Source organism: Plecotus auritus (genome assembly GCF_963455305.1).
Source record: "Plecotus auritus genome assembly, chromosome: 6".
NCBI lineage: Eukaryota > Metazoa > Chordata > Mammalia > Chiroptera > Vespertilionidae > Plecotus > Plecotus auritus.
Genome location: NC_137773.1, coordinates 101485714 through 101500896, shown reverse-complemented (window position 1 = coordinate 101500896; position 15183 = coordinate 101485714).

The window sequence follows — 15183 nt, the reverse complement described above, 5'->3', positions numbered from 1 at the left end:
ATATATTATACAAGACTAGGGGCCCAGTGCACGACATTGGTGCATGAGGGGGTCTCCCTCAGCCTGACCTGCACCCTCTCCAATCTGGGAGCCCTCAGGGGATGTTCTACTGACAGCTTAGGCCTGCTCCCTGTGGTTCTCTGCTCTCTGAGGACCTGCCTGCTTGACACCACTGCAGGCCCTGGTGTCTGCTCTCTGTGGGGGCCTGCTTGCCCTTAGCCGCCAGGGCCAGGGGCAAGCAGGGCCCTGGTGTCTGCTCTCTGGCTCACCGCTGCAGGGGCAAGCAGGGCTCTTGTGTCTGCTCTCTGTGGGGGCCCTGTGGGGGACTGCTTGCCCCTTGCTGCCATGGCCAGGGGCAAGCAGGGCCCTGTTGTCTGCTTGCTCACTGTGGGGGACATTCCCACCCGGCCCTCGGCCACTTGCATGCACGCCGGCTCAGAGCGCCTGGGTCCCAGGGATGTTCGCACCCCGCCCCCAGCTGCTCCGTGCCTGCATGTGTAGGCCCAGAGTGGCTGGGGGTCATTCCCGGACCCCAACTGCTTCGGGCCTACACGCAGGCCTACAGACTCAGAGTGGCCTGGCTCCCAAGGATGCCTGTCCCTGGGACGCAGGCCGCTTGGCGCCGGCATGCACATAAGCGGCCATGGGGCGGGAACATCCACTGCATTGCCATGGCGATGCAGCAGATGCTCCTGCCCCGCCCCCGGCTGCTCTGCGCCTGCGCACATAGGCCCAGAGTGGCCAGGGTTCATTCCAGGACCCTGGCTGCTCCGGGCCTACGTGCGGGCCTACAGGCTCAGAGCAGCCTGGGTCCCAAGAATGCCTCTCCCCGGGACACAGGCTGCTTGGTGCTGGCGAGCATGCAAGCGGCTTCCCTGCCCCCAGACACTCCACGCCTGCATATGCAAATTAACCTTCCATCTTTGTTGGGTTAATTTGCATACTCACTCCTGATTGGCTGGTGGGCATCACGAGGTATGGTCAATTTGCATATTTCTCTTTTATTAATGTAAATTTCTTGCAAATCAACAAGAAAAGGGAAATCAAAAGAAAAATGAGTTATAGGTATTAACAGGTGATTCGAAGAAGGGCAAGTCCAAATGGTTAACAAGGAGATCGAGAAGAGAAATAACAGATCCCACAGAAATACAAAGGATTGTTTAAAAAAACAATATTAACAACTCTATTCCAACAAACTAGACAACCTAGAGGAAATGGACATATTCCTAGAAAAATACAACCTTCCAAAACTCAATCAGGAAGAATCTAAAAATCTCAATAGGTCAATAACTATGGAGGAAATTGAAGCAGTCATTAAAAAGCTTCCAGCAAACAAAAGCCTGGGGCCAGATGGCTTCACAGGAGAGTTTTACAAAACATTCAAAGAAGAACTAAAACCTATCCTCAGACTATCCAAAAAAATTCAAGAGGAAGGAACACTTCCAAGCTCCTATTCTATGAAGTCAGCATTACCCTAATACCAAAACCAGATAAAGACAACACAATGAAAGAGGATTACAGGCCAATATCCCTCATGAACATAGATGCCAAAATCTTCAACAAAATTCTAGCAAATCAGATCCAGCATTACATCAGAAAGATCATATACCATGACTAAGTGGGATTTATCTTGGGAATGCAAGGATGGTACAATATCCGCAAATCAATAAACGTAATACATCACATAAACAAATTGAGAGATAAAAATCACATAGTCATATCAATTGATGCAGAAAAAGCATTTGACAAAATCCAACACTCTCAGCAAAATGGGAATAGAGGGATCATAGCTCAACATAATGAAAGCCTTATGTGACAAACCTACAGCCAACATCATACTCAATGGACAAAAACTAAAACCATTTCATCTAAGAACAGGAACGAGACAGGGATGCCCACTTTCACCACTCCTGTTCAACATAGTTCTGGAAGTGCTAGCCATAGCAATTCAACAAGAAAAAGAAATAAAAGGTATGCAAATTGGAAAAGAAGACATAAAACTGTCATTGTTCGCAGATGACATGATACTGTACATAGAAAACCCTAAAGACTCCATCAAAAAATTATTAGACTTAATAAATGAATTTGGCAATGTAGCAGGATACAAAATTAACACCAAGATATCTATGGCATTTTTATACACCAATAGTGAACTTACAGAAAGATTTAAAAAATCCCATTTACCATGGCACCAAAATAATTAAGATACCTAGGAATAAACTTAACTAAGGAGGTAAAAGACCTATATGTGGAAAACTACAGGACACTGAAAAAAGAGATAGAGGGAGACATAAACAGATGGAAGGACATACCATGTTCATGGATTGGTAGAATCAACGTCATTAAAATGTCCATACTACCCAAAGCAATCTACAGTTCAATGCACTCCCCATTAAAATACCAATGGATATTTCACAGATCTAGAAGGAACTCTCCAAAAATTCATCTGGACTTTAAAAAGACCGCGAATAGCTGCAGCAATCCTGAGAAAGAAGAACAAAGTAGGAGGGATCTCAATACCAGATATCAAGCTGTATTACAAAGCCACTGTTCTCAAAACTGCCTGGTACTGGCACAAGAACAGACATATAGACCAATGGGATAGAATAGAGAACCCAGAAATCGACTATGTTCAATTAATGTTTGACAAAGGAGGCAAGAACATACAATGGAGTCAAGACAGTCTCTTCAATAAATGGTGTTTGGAAAATTGGACAGATACATGCAAAAAAAATGAAACAGGACCATCAACTTACACCATAAACAAAAATAAACTCAAAATGGATAAAGGACTTAAGATGGGAAACCATAAAAATATTAGAGGAATCCACAGCCAGCAAAATCTCAGACATATGCTGAAGCAATATCTTCACCGATACAGCTCCTAGGGCAATGGAAACTAAAGAGAAAATAAACAAATGGGACTACATCAAAATAAAAAGCTGCTGCACAGCAAAAGAAACCATCAACAAAACAACAAGAAAGCCCACTGCATGGGAGAACATATTTGCCAATGTTATCACCGATAAGGGTTTAATCTCCAACATTTACAGGGAACTCATACAACTTAACAAAAGGAAGATTAACAACCCAATCAAAAAATGGGCAACGGACCTAAATAGATACTTTTCTTTTTTTAAATATATTTTATTGATTTTTTTTACAGAGAGGAAGGGAGAGGGATAGAGAGTTAGAAACATCAATGAGAGAGAAACATCGATTAGCTGCCTCCTGCACACCCCCTACTGAGGATGTGCCCATGACAGGAATCGAACCTGGGACCCTTCAGTCTGCAGGCCAATGCTCTATCCATTGAGCAAAACCAGCCAAGGCTAAAGAGAGACTTTTCAAAAGAGGACATAAGGAAGGCCAAGAGACATATGAAAACATGCTCAAAATCACTAATCATCCAAGAGATGCAAATCAAAATGACAATGCGGTACCATCTCACACCTGTCAGAATGGCTATCATCAACAAATCAAATGACAAGTGCTGTCGAGGATGCGGAGAAAAAGGAACCCTCGTGCACTGCTGATGGGAATGGAGACTGGTGCAGCCACTGTGGAGAACAGTATGGAGTTTCCTCAAAAAACTAAAAATGAAACTCCCATTTGACCCAGTGATTCCACCTCTAGGAATATATCCCAAGAAACTAGAAACACCAATCAGAAAGGATATATGCACCCCTATGTTCATAGCAGCACAATTCACCATAGCTAAGATTTGAAGCCTAAGTGCCCATCAGCAGATGAGTGGATTAAAAAACTTTGGTACATCTACACAATGGAATACTATGCTGTGGTAAAAAAGAAGGAATTCTTACCATTTGCAACAGCATGGATGAAACTGGAGAGCATTATGCTAAGCGAAATAAGCCAGTCAGAGAAAAATATCACATGATCTCACTCATTTGTGGAATATAATGAACAACATAAACTGATGAACAAAAACATCCAGAGACAGAGAAGCATCAATCAAACCATCAAACCTCAGAGGGAAGGTAGGGGAGGGTGGGGGTAAGGGGAGAGATCAACCAAAGGACTTGTATGCATGCATATAAGCCTAACCAATGGACACAGACACCAGGGGAGTGAGGACATGAGTGTGGGCGGGGACAATGGGGTGATAAGTACACATATGTAATACGTTAAACAATAAAGAAAATAAGTAAGTAAATGGGGGGGAAAAGATCGAGAAGAAAAAATGAGAGTGAGAACATGGCTCGTAGTCACTTTGACGGGATATGGCGAGTAATAACTAAATGTACAACCTCTATTTTAAAAAAGAGAAATAACTGAGAAAGCCAGAGAAATGCAAATGAAATTCAAGAGCCACTACCTACGGCCCTCAGAATTGCTGAACTTAAAGTGCTGACAACGCTATGGGGACAACAGGTAGGTATTGTTGATGGCCATGTATAAACCCCCACAGGCACTCTGGAAAGCAAAAGCAGCACTTTGAAGTTAGTTGTGCATATGTCCAAGGGCCAGTGTTCCCCCGAGAAATCCCCACCTGGGTCCGTAGGGGACTGCAGAAGGATGCTCTCCACGGTGCTGTTGGAGTTACTGTGCTGCAGGCAAGCAAGCTCTTGGATAAGTAGAAGGTGACAAATGCATACCATTGAATGCGGGGCAGCCTTTAGGGACAATGAACTTGAGATAAATACAGCAAAATGTGTGGATCTTAAAACTAATGTTGAATGCTTAAAGAAATGGGATCTGTTGCATAATGCCAGTTATGTAGGTGTAAAGCACACTGCACTATGTCATGAGGGCATGCACATTTCACCTATCAAATGTTGAAATGGATGTTATGGGGGGACACAGATTGGTTTTGAGAGGGGGACAAAAGATAAAACTGGTCTCGTTTTAGGCTGACCCAACCATACCCATTTGCCTGAGTCTTTCCTAGTTTGGGGACTGAAAGCATCACCTTCCAGCAAAGCCGGTTCACGGCCAATGGGATAGCTGGTCACGCCACACCGACCCATCATGGCAGACTTGGAAAACCTAATTCAGATCAAGACACTTGTTTGGCAAAAAACAAACAACATTCAGTTGGCTCTGTTTGTCTCAGAGGAAGAACCAAAGATTGTATGATGGCCTATGAGGCATACAAACTCTGTCTCCACACCTCTCTGACCACATCTAATTTCTTTCCCCAACTCACTCTGCCCCAGCCCGCTGGCCTCAGGGTCTTCAAGAACCAGCTCTGCCATGGAGGCCCACCTGGCACCTACTTAAAGCTAAAAGCACCTACTTGAACTTCTACCCTCCCCAGCACTTTCCATCCCGCTTACCCGGCTTTAGTTTCTTCCCACGATACCTATCTCCTAGTATGCTCTATATTTGTTATGTTCCTCGTAAATCTCTCTACCAGTGTTGTCATAAGTCAATGAGCGAGATACAAGACGCCTTAATGACCCAATTAATTAGGAGTCATTTGTTGCGTGGGGCCCAGAGGAAGGTGTCTCTTCCAAATCTCTGAGCCCCATCACACAAGAAGTTTCTTATATTTAAACCTTTTGAGCTTCTTTGCAGATTTCACAAAGAGCTCTGTGTGGATTATTGTTACAGACAGTTGAACCTTGAATACATAATGAGTTAGTACTTGGCATAAGAATATGGGAATTATTATCAGTATTAGTCTATATTAGTCTATTACATTCGATGGCTAGCTTGCAAGGTCAGACAGTTAAGTATCTTTCTATTTAAACTAAAAGTCATTTTATAGAATAAGAGACTGTCTTAAAGTGACAGAGTTGACAATGACAGAGTTTACAGGACTAGGGATTATCTAACAATAGCAGAGAATTTCAAACAGCAGTATTTTTATACAAGATGGAGGTTGCTATGCTTCACCAGAATGTATCCCCAGGTGCCTGGCACAGAACCTGATACACGGGAAAGGCTCAATAAATATTTGTGGAATGTAAGAAAAGGAAGGGATAACGATGTGCTGAGAACTGAAGAGCGGGCTTAACTCCACCCTGGGCCATGGCAGCAGAAAGCAGGGCCTCCTCATTGGCAGAAAAGAAAGTGCTTCTCAAGCAGAACCAACGCCATAGCACAATAGCGGCCTCGGCACTTTATTAACTCACGCAGTCCTGAAGACAGTGCCACGAGGCATTTGCACTCCTTACTCTCGTTTCATAGGTGGAGAAACAGACGTGGGGAGGTTCTGTAACGTGCCTGGGCTGCACAGTTAGTCCGGGGGGCAGGGAGGGGGGCTGGTAGCCGGGCCAGTCTGTGCTGTAGAGCTGCCCTGTCCAGTGTGATGGCTGTGAGTGCAAACTATGCACCAGGTTTCAAAGACTTAGAACGAAAAGTAAGTCAAATCTCTCTTTATATTGGGTGCAGATGATAATATTTTGGCTCTATGGAATTCAATAAACTGTCAGTAGTGTACTGTCACCTGTTTATCTCCTTTTTCAGTGTGGAGACTAGAAACTTTAAATGATCTGTGTGCTCACAGTATGTTTCTATCGGACAGCGTGGTCCTTGGGCCCCAGCATTGGTGTCACTGAGGCCCGGTGGGAATGCTGAACATCAGAGCCTGTGTCAGACCTGAACCAGATTCTTCCTGTTACATGGCCTCCAGGTCACTCGCGATGACACTGGACACTGAGAAGTGCTGTCTAGACCAGGAGTCAGGAAATTCTCGTCCAAAGGGCCAGATGGTAAACACTTCAGCTTTGCAGACCGTCTGACATTTGTCTGAAACACTTCACTCTGCTTTTATAATGAGAAATGAGTCATAGGAATATGCCAATGAATATGTGTGGCTTTGTTCTAATGAAACTTTTTTCTTTACAAAAAGCAGCTGGTGGGCCAATTCTGCCCAGATACTAGGCCTATGCTGGGCCTAATATTGAGGAAGGACCCCCTGCCTCCAAGATACCATCCTCTGCCTTTCATTTCCTTCTTAAGAGGTTCCTATTAGATGTTACTTAGATGTCCCATAGGATCCTAAAACTCATGTCCAAATAGGAGCCCTTCCTGAACCACACCTTCTCTCTATGCACCCCTGGCAACTCAGACCAGAAACCTGGAATTCATTCTATATGATTTCTTTCTTATCACCCTCTTTTTCCATCTAATCAGTCACCAATCAAGTATCAGATCCACCTTTTTTCAAAATATAAGGTTCCAGGTGCAGTTCAGTCATTCCCTCTGGACAGTTTCCCCTCAGAGGCTGATGAAGGGTCTGAATGGGGCCTGGTCAGGCTGTCAGCTAGAGAAAGAGATGTCTCCACCTAGTGGCTGCGCGTAGGCGCGAGCTCCCTCTCTGAACTTGAACTGAAGTCCTCGTCACTGCAACTGCTAGTGGTACGCACAGAGCACAGAGTCAGGAGGCTTCGGCTAGAAATCAGTGACGGAGATTTCTTCAAGGGTCTTAGGGTTTGCAAACCCAAAACAAAACTATGCAATATGTAGAATGTTCCAGAAAAGAAAGTAAAGTGAAGAGTTCTTCTGGTAAAAAGCACATTCTTGAGAAGAATCAGTCTCTGGATTGGTCCGAGATGCTCATCCTCTGGATGACCAGTGGTCTGGATAATGGATGCCAGGTTATCTGGATCCGTGAACATTCTCTCGTAAGTTCTTCGGAGGGTTATCTATAGGGTTTCTATATCTCTCCAGGCATTGATGCACAACTGAGAAGTTCAAAAGCTTAAGTTCTCAGGCTAAAGAAAAGTAAAATCTATTCCCCAGGTTTCAGCCTATTTGATCTGAACCAGTTTTGTCCATTTGAAGTCAGCTTAGCTATACTACCGACTTCATCTTGTTTTCTCCACTCATTCCTCAGAGGGAGCCAGGAAATGTGATGACCTGACCCGTAAGCTGCCCTGGAGGAGGCATCTGTGCTGCCCAGGCCTGTCTAGGAGCTCCCACTGCTTGCTCACCAGAGCAGGAGCTGGTCGAGGACCCGAAGAGTGGAGGTCCAGCATGGCATCGCTCACCCCTCACTGTCCCACGTGGAGGGCCTAACCCATGGTGGTGAGGTGTGAGTGGCAGGCTAGAGAAAAATCACTTCAAATCAACAAGTTGGAATAGCAGGTATATTCATTTCTGTGGCTACTGTAACAAATTACCAAAACCTTGGTGGCTTAAAGCAAGAGAAAGTTATTCTCTCACAGTTCTGGGATCTAGAACTCTAAAATCAAGGTGTCGATAGGGCCACGTTCCTTCCTAGGGCTCTGAGAAGAATCCTTCTGGCCTCTTCCAGCTTCTGGTTGGTGCCGGCAACCCTTGGCCTCCTTGGCTGTGGCAGCATCACTCCAACCTCTGCCTCCACCTTCTCTGTGTGTCTCTTTTGTGTCTTCAAATCTCTCCTTACAAGGACACCAGTCGTTGGATTTAGGGCCCATCCTAATCCAGTACATTCTCATTTTAGGTCAACAACATCTGTAAAGACTCCATTTCTAGGTAAAGTCACATTGACAGGCACTGCAGGTTTGACTTACTATCTTTTGGGGGGCACAATTTATCCCACAACATCAGGTGACCATTTATTAAGCACCTTAATACTAGAAAAGGGCCATAGGAAAAGGAAAAGCCAAGAAATGTATTTATAAAATTCAATAACTCAATATTAAAGGAGAAAAACCATACAATCACATCACTAGACATAGGATAAAATTCAACATACTTGTAATAATAAAAATTCACTTACAAACAAGGAAGAGAAGGGAACTCCCTAATTGTTAACGGTGGCATTGGAGCAAAGTCTTGAAAGAGGCATGGGAAGAAGCCCAAGGAGACCCAAGTAAAGAGTCCCAGCAGAGAGGACCTGTGCAAAGGCCCTGGGGCATCTGAGGGACAGCAGTTTGGGCAGTGGGACTAAAGCAGAGAAATCGAAGAGGAGAGGAGGTTAGAGAATGGGTTTGGGGGCAGAGAATGTAGGTGTTTGTGGGCTGTTATAATAACTTTTTGTTAGGGTTTGGCTGGTGACATGGGCTGTGAAAGAATTCAGAACTAAAAGAAGAGATAGATGCAGAGAGAAAGCTTATTTTACTTTCCTCAAAGGGAAAGGACTGGTGCATTGCTAATCAATACAAGGGCACGAAATAAACAGTGGCTCCGCCTTTTAAAGCTGTTGCTAGGTGACAAAGAAGAGAGGGGATTTGGGGGCTGAAATCGAGCAGACATCAGGAGGGTTCTCTTTGAAAAGTTTGTTTGCTTTTTTAATGTAAATATATTTTTATTCATTTCAGAGAGGAAGGGAGAGGGGGAGAGAGATATAGAAATGTCAATGATGAGAGAGAATCATTGATCGGCTGCCACCTGTATGCCCCACACTGAGGGATAGAGCCCAAAACCCGGTCATGTGCCCTGACCAGCCTGGGAATTGAACTGTGACCTCCTGGTTCACTGAGCCACACCAGCGAGGCTTGTTTGCTTTTTTTTTTTTTTTAGGAGATAGACCAGGCAGATGTCTAGGGAGGTGTCTTATTAGTATTTTCCCCAAGCCTGTAAAACATGTTTAGAGTAAAAGTTATCAAGTTCAAAAGAGGCTTGCTTGAAGAGGAGGGGGAAAGGGAACTTTCTACTAATAATCCCTGAGTTGTAAAAACAGCAGGGAGGAGGGATATATATGAAGGAACGTAGCCTTCAAAGTAACTTGTCTTGAACAAGTTACCCCAAATCCCCTCTCTTCTTTGTCACCTAGCAACAGCTTTAAAAGGCGGAGCCACTGTTTATTTTGTGCCTTTGTATTGATTAGCAATGCACCAGTCCTTTCCCTTCCAGGAAAGTAAAATAAACATTCTCTCTGCGTCTATCTCTTCTTTTAGTTCTGAATTCTTTCACAGCCCGTGTCACCAGCCAAACCCGGTCTGTTTGAATCAGAGGAGCTCACAATCTTGGGGTTTAATGGCCAGGTGCTTCTCATAAATTGTGGAAGTCCACATCAAATAAAAGGAAAGGTCTTTTTCCCGTCCTTACACTTTGCTTGTACTCTCATTGTGGTGGGAAGCCATCCCACTGTGGTCATCAGAAGAGTGACAGAATCTGACTGATATATATTTTTTATCCTCACAGAGAATATGTTTCCATTGGATTTAGAGAAAGAGGAAGGGAGAGAGAGTAAGAGAGAAACATTGATGTGAGGGAGAAACATCAATTGGCTGCCTCCCGTATGTGCCCTGACTGGGAATTGAACCTGCAAACTTTTGGTGCACAGGATAATGCACCAACTGACTGAGCCACCTGGCCAGGGCATGACTGATATTTCCAAGTATTACTTGTCCTGTGAGCTTGAAAATAGACTGCTGGGGCAAAGGTAGAAGCAAAGAGCTCAGTTAGGCTCTTTCAGTCCTCTCTGCCAGGAGAGGAGGTGAGGAGTGTCCGACTCTGGAGATCCTGCAAAGGCGGAGCCCACAAGCTTTGAAGTCAATCAAGAGTCAAACAGCAGGAATGGTGGCCTTACCCTTCCTGACGTGGGCAGATGTGGGGAGAGGATCAGGAGCGCAGTTTGGGACATAACACAGTTGTCGCTTAGATACCCAGTGGTGAGGTTAAGCATGGAGTTGGACACAGGAGTTTGAAGAGTATGGGAGAGGGCAGGCTGGAGACACACATTCGTGAATTGGCAGCATCTACAAGTAGTTAGACCAAGGAGCCTGGATGGGATCGCTCCAGTATTTCAAGTAATACTTTGAAAATATCAGACATGCCCTGGCCAGGTGGCTCAGTCAGTTGGTACACCATCCTGTGCAGCAAAAGACTGAGGGTTGGATTCCCAGTGAAGGCACATGCCGAGGTGGAGGGTTCAATCCCAGGTCAGGGCTAAACGGGAGGCAGCCTTGGAGCCCTCCAGACATTAAGAAGTCATTACTATAAAAAAAAAAAAAAAAAAAAAAGAGTGTTAACCTTCAAAGCAGGGAGGCCGTTTTGAGAAAGAACTTGTGGTTTGTGGAGAAGCTTATGGTATGGTAGTAATAGTCTAGTTCTTGAGCTGGATGGTAATTCTATGGCTGTTTGCCTTATATTGGTTCATTATGCTCACGTTTGTATTTTATGCACTTTTGTGTATATAGGTTATATGTCATAACTTCAAAATTTTTGAGATAGATATCTGCCAAATAAGGAAAACCCAGGAGAATGAGACAGAATGGCCAGAAATTATTTATGTTGAACCACAAGGAATTGCTTTTTAAAAATTATTTATTTGTTCGTTACTATTTCTTATTATTTTACTTCAGCTCAGGAACACCCATGATCCTTTAAAAAAAATGATTCCAATTTTCCAGGTAGAAGCTGGTGGGGAGAGGGGCTACGTTCGACGAATGCTGCATTGGCTTGAGCATCCCGAATGTGGTCTCCTAGCAACACAGGAAGCTGGTCACCAGGATGCTCCTCTAACTACACTGATTTCCTGGGTTGTTCCTCTCTTCATAATCACACCTAATAACAATGGAGCACCTCCCCCTCCTTAGAGTACATGCACATTTCATTTCTTTTACCTTCTCAACAGCTCTGTGAGGTAGGTGGGGATGATGCCACTTTTACAGCTGGGAGGGGACTTTGTTATCTAATTCAGCCCCTTGTTTCCTGAGGAGGAAAACTGGGACTGGAACCCAAGTTGCCGGGCGTTCCTGGAGCTCTCCACACGGTCCGCCCGTCTGGAGGAAGCAGCTCTGGTTGCACCTGGTAAGTTGTCAGCTCCAGAGAATGCGCATAAAAGGAAAATAAGATCTTAGTTTTATTAAGAAAACAGTTTGACCTCTTGGACCCCCAGAAGGGTCTTGGTAACCTTCCCAAGCCACACCTGGGGTCAAAGTCCCAACCTTTAATTGTCCTTTGCTAGGCACCCAGGGCTTACTGCCCTGGTGACCTTCTGTCCCTAACCCATCCTCCTTGCTCTGCTCTTGTCTGTCTACCTGCCTACCATAGCACCTCACTCCTAGGGTGACCTTTCCTCCCCTCTAGGAGAACATCTAGGCCTCAGTTGTATTTCAGCTCCAGGCCTAGAAAAGCAGCAAAACCAGACAAGTGACCCCATGGCAGCACACCTAAGCCTTTTCCTCCCCTCTCCTCCTTCCCTGTCCCCAGGCATGTCACCTTTACCTTCCTCACTTCTAGCTCCATGGGCCCTTCCTTTACCTCTATAACTTGTTTCCTAAGCCCATTTCTTCTACAAATTACTTCTACCTCTGTGATTTTATAAATAAACTAGAGGCCCAGTGCATGAAATTCGTGCACTGGGGTGAGGGGGGGGTCCCTCTCAGCCCAGCCTGCACCCTCTCCAATCCGGAACCCCTCGGGGGATGTTCGACTGCTGGTTTAGGCCCGATCCTGGGGTCCCCCTCAGCCCAGCCTGCACCCTCTCACAATCCGGGACCACTAGCTCCTAACTGCTCACCTGCCTGCCTGCCTGATTGCCCCTAACTGCCCCCCCTGCTGGCCTGGTTGCCCCCAACTGCCCCCCTCCCCCACCAGCCTGATCACTCCTAACTGCTTTCCCCACCAGCCTGGTCGCCTCTTACTGCCCCCACTGCTGGCCTGGTCATCCCAAACTGCCCCCCCTGCTAGCCTGGTTGTCCCACGCAGCCTGCTGTTGGATCATTTTTACGCCCCTCTCGCCCCCCCCCCCCCCCAAGCCTGGTCGCCCCACGCAGCCTACTGCTCAGTCATTTGGTTGTCCCTCACTAACCCCCCCGCCAACCTGGTCGCCCCACACAACCTGTTTGGTCGTCCCTTCAGTTGTTTCGGTTGTGATGTTCGCTTAGGCTTTTATATATATAGATGTTCTCTTATAATTTGAGCCTTGGCTCTGAATTCTTTCCTAGCCAGAACTCAAGTACCGAGGTGCTAAACCCAGGTCCAGTCTGACCCCATAGGTTTAACACCCAGTGCTGTTCCCACTGCCTACAACAGAGGGTGGGATAGAGAGGAGAACCCATGGTCCCAGCATGGCCAGCACCAAGCTATGGCTGAGAGGCCTGAGAAGGAAACACCACTTGTGTGTTTGTCTTCGTCAACTTGTTTCCGGCAATGTGGTTCTTGGGTTCCCCTAGATGGAAATTGAGAGGATACTCCAGAGAAGTTTGCAGACAGACTTTATTAACCTTATGCTTGAGCACAAGGGAGGCAGCACAGACGGAAGTCCTTTGAACTGGCTCGAAGTCGGCTCTGCTTGGCTGCTTTTATAAGCTGGGGGCAAAAAGATGGGCTTGTGAAGGGTTCAGGGATAGAATTTTGTATGTCAGGGTTCCTCCTTCTGTAGGTTGCTTGGCAACTATCTCTATACCAGTGCTGGCGGGGGCGGGGAAGACGGTGGTGTTGCTCATTGCCATCATCCCAAAAATGACATATAGCATCCAAACCTTGATCAACTGCACTTGCAGAACAGTGGTTTCAATGTCTTCTAACCTCTTGGTCTTAACTTGGATTCCTGGCTACCCCATATTTTTCCATTCTTGGGTCCAAGTGAAACCCGACAATGGATGGATCAGGGCTGTGCCAATTCTGCAGAGAAAGAGGTTGAATTGAATATGAGTGTTTTTTATTTTCCAATACTGCTGGCAGTATGGGAGAGCAGCAGGTCAAAAATCTGCTCTTCCCTAACACCCATAAACCATGGGCTTATATTGGGTAGAAGGACAAAGATTACATGGCAAAAGGAATATGAATGGTTGCAGATCACAGGCTACATGGCCTAGGGGGCTGCAAAGGATGAGCACCCCAGGACTCCATTGTTTTGGAAACAAGGTTATTAATCTTTCCATGACCATAGGCAGTTCTTGGGTAAGGAGAATGCACTGCATTTGGAGGTTAGCTCCCAGGTCCCAGGGCGAACAACTCCCAGCCAGGTCAGAATGTGCTTTCTTTAATCAAAACAAAACAATCACAGTTAACAGAGCATGATTAATATTTCTTATAACTATAACTAGCCCTCACTGTTCTATTTCTCCCTCCCGCCCCTAACACAAGTCTCTGTGTTGTCTGAAGCTCGGGCTGCTGAAACAAAATACCACAGACTGGGGGCTTGAACAACAGGCATTTATTTCTCACAGTTCTGGAGGCTGGAGGTCCAAGATCAAGGTGCCTGGTGAGGACCTGCTTCCCAGCTTGCAGATGGCAGCCTTGTTGCTATATGCACATATGATGAGAGGAGAGAGAGAGCTTTGGTCTCTCTTCCTCTTATAAAGCCACAAATCCCATCATGAGGGCCCCACCCTCATGACCTCATCTCACCCTGATTACCTCCCAAAGGCCATGTCCAGATCTGTCACACTGGGGCTTAGGGCTTCAGCACATGAATTTAGGGGTTTTGGACAAAAAGGGGCCACATGCTAACCTGACAAGCTCTGGGAAAGCCTACATGGCGGCCTTGCAAACTCAGGATGGTCTGAAATTAAAACTTAAACTGAAAGCAGTTTTTGGTGGGTAGTCATGTCCCAGGCATCTTCCCAACAGCGGTTAATCTTTACCTTAACTGAGCCTATTGTCTTTTTGCATCTACGATAACATATCGTTGGGATGTCAAAGTAATTTTCCTTTTTCCAGGCCCCTCAAAGCACAGGCCCCGCTCTGTGGAGACCATACATCCCCTCATTTTCATTGAGTGAATTGTTGACTGTTAAGGATCCTGCACCCACCTAAGTAAAAGAAGTATGTGTCTCTCATTTCACTTTTCATCCAATGCAAGAGGTTTCCCTGCTTTGCTTTCGTCACCTCCCTAATCTATCACCAGTGGATTTCATGTAACCCACTTTTCTTTTTATTATAATGTATAAAACAAGGTGAAAACTGCTATTCTCTGGAGCATTATCTCATTCCATTGAGATTCTCCAATTGTCCACAATTTGGCTCAAATAAATTCACACAAATTCTTCAAAGGTTTGAATGTTTCTTACCTTAAAAGGGGACACAATTCAGTCCCAGCAGCGTTCCTGCCATTTTGGTGACTAGCCCTATGGAGGTTTGGGGACTTTTTTCTGAACCATGCTTCCTCTGAACCTCTTATCGTCTCCAGGTATTTACAATAATGTAGGTGCCCTGTGGGCTTGTCCTGGGCCTGCTCCCCCAGACTGGGGGGCTGGCAAGCAGAGCAAGATTCACACCTCATTCCCTCCCCTCAGGTGCTGAACTGAGCCTGGGCATTCAGAAGCCTCGTAAATGCCAGTGGCTGGAATGAACAGCCAGGCTGTGTCCTCAGCCAACCCTGAGTGACCTGGG